The sequence below is a fragment of the Octopus bimaculoides genome, chromosome 4 (genome assembly GCF_001194135.2).
Source record: "Octopus bimaculoides isolate UCB-OBI-ISO-001 chromosome 4, ASM119413v2, whole genome shotgun sequence".
NCBI lineage: Eukaryota > Metazoa > Mollusca > Cephalopoda > Octopoda > Octopodidae > Octopus > Octopus bimaculoides.
This window is the reverse complement of record NC_068984.1, coordinates 141,638,390-141,640,887: the sequence shown is the minus strand read 5'-3', so window position 1 is coordinate 141,640,887 and position 2,498 is coordinate 141,638,390. Positions and strand designations below refer to the sequence as shown.

Here is a 2,498-nt window from a genome sequence, read left to right as displayed (position 1 = left end):
GGTATATGGAAAACACTCGGCGAGAAATGGAAGAAAATTTGAAGAAAGAAGAAAAAAACAACATAATAATAATAATAATAATAATAATAATAATAATAATAATAATAATAATAATAATAATAAAGATAATAATTCAGGAGAAGCAACAGAATGAAGCAAGGGCGTTGGCACTTAACAAATTTTCATAAGATTGATAAGTGAAAACGCACGAAACTCTTAGTACTTGAGTCACCCAGTTGCTTCTGCTAAATATTCATAAAAATATATATATATACTCATATTTTGAGTTCTATTTTTCTGTTAGCATTACGAAACAGACACAGACACAGACACACACACTCACGCATATATAGAGTATATACAATATATATATAAGGTGCAGAAACGACGTACTCCGAATGAATTAAAAGGTAACGTAATCCAATGCCAGAGTGAGAAACCCATGAATCAGGTACTTAAAAATAATCGGAAGAACGAGGATGGTCCGTGTGAGCGTGCAGTAGGAGCACTCCGTCGGTTACGACGATGAGGTGATACGAGCAATGGAAGTTAACATGCAAGTGGCTGAGCACTCCACGTTACCTTTTAATTGTTACCTTGATGTTTGTAGCTCTAAGACAATGCTGCCGGTTTCACCCTAAGATGGAAACTCCGAATGTCTACCATAAGAGCTGTAGGCTCTGACTAGAATCGTTGAGAGTTAACTCTTTCACTGATAAATTGAATAACAGGAACACTAGCACTTCATCGGTTACTACGACGAGGGTCCCAGCTGATACGATCAACGCAACAGCCTGCTCGTGAAACCAACGTGCAAGTGGCTGAGCACTCCACAGACATGTGTAACCTTATCATAGTTCTCAAGGAGATTCAGCGTGACACAGTGTGTGACAAGGCCGGCTCTTTGAAATACAGGTACTACTCATTTTTGCCAGCTGAGTGTACTGGAGCAATGTGAAATAAAGTGTCTTGCTCAAGGACACAACGCGTCGCCGGGAATTGAACTCACGACCTTACTATCACGAGCTGAATACCCTAACCAATAAGTCACGCGCCTTCACATGAGCGTGCAGTAAATATTCAATTCAACGAACAAACAATAAAAAAAAAAACGAATAAAAAAACAAAATGAGAACGAAAGGTAAAAAAAGAAAACGTAAAGACGTTCACAAGAATTATATTAGTTTAAAATTCGGTGAAAGGAAAGAGTTTTTAACGTTTCGTGCATGGCTCTTCGTCGGAAAGGTGAAAGGGAAAAGTCCAAAGAGGAAGAAGGAAAATCGCCAACGGTCCACATTTAGTTACATTTCTGAAGTGACTTCAGAAACGTAACCACAAGTACACCGTTGACTAGGTAGACGAGGATGTTGGCAATTCTTTAATCTTTGGGATAATGGAGATACCGCAGGTATGTGAAAGGATACAAACCGCACACCTTTCGCTTGCTTGTCTGTTACTTTACCCACAATACAGACACTTCACCTGCCTCTCCTGACGAAACTGAGTCAGTGAAATTTTTGATATTGTCCTCCTATACATAATACATATATCTAGGCTATATTGTCCTTATATGCTTATTACATATATCTAGGCTAAATTGTCAGGGAAAACCTTGCTTTATTCTCTAAAATTGAATAAATATATCTGCACAATAAATGCACAAATACACCTCCAATTTTTTTAAAATAAATGTGCGAAGATTTCATTTCTTTTTGGGAGACGAACGAAAGAAACTTTTGTATCAAAGGGCGACCAGTTTTCTTCTTCGTTTTTAAACTTTGAAAAGAATTTATACAAAGTTGTTTATCCTTAAACAAGGTGTAACTCGGTCTCCACGACAGATCTACTTCCTCTTCAGAAGAACAACCGCAATAACCACCTCACATAAAATGACCATTCTATTGAAATCAGACGTAAGGCCGCTGCATTCGCAGAAACCGTAATACGCTGAATTATAGTGACGAACGAGTTGTAAGGCCTTTTTTTTTATATATATATATTCAGAGCTTAAATCCTGCCACTTTGACCTTCCTTTTTCTTTTGTCATTCCAGGATCGACAACAAATATCAGATCAATAATGATCGCGAGATAATCAGCTTTTTCAACTTATGTTTGGAATTATTATTATTATTATTATTATTATTATTATTATTATTATTATTATTATTACTATTATTATTATTATTATTATTCAGTAGTTTTATTTTTATAACGTGCTTTCACTTCACTACCGAGCGCAGCTCTGTGCGCCTTGGGTATGTGCTGTGGTTTGCTGTGGTGCTCTTATGTTTACTGTATTGAAAGTGTTTTGCGTAGAATGTGTGCAGTACCCAGTAGTGCAATTTTCTGTATGTTATATATATTTGTAAGTCCTGCTATTTTTGTTATGTATTTGTCTGAATATTTTTTTATTATACCTAAGGCACCTACTATGATAGGAATTGTTTCTGTTTTTAGATTCCACATTCGAGTTATCTCTATTTCCAGGTCTTTGTAT

General features: G+C 36.1%; 1 protein-coding gene across 1 annotated transcript in view; it reads right to left on the bottom strand.

The window, feature by feature from the left end:
• LOC106872020 (L-lactate transporter) overlaps window positions 1–2,498 on the bottom strand; it is an 18,362-nt gene that overhangs the window by 10,058 nt on the left and 5,806 nt on the right. The gene's annotated exons all lie outside the window — the stretch shown is intronic.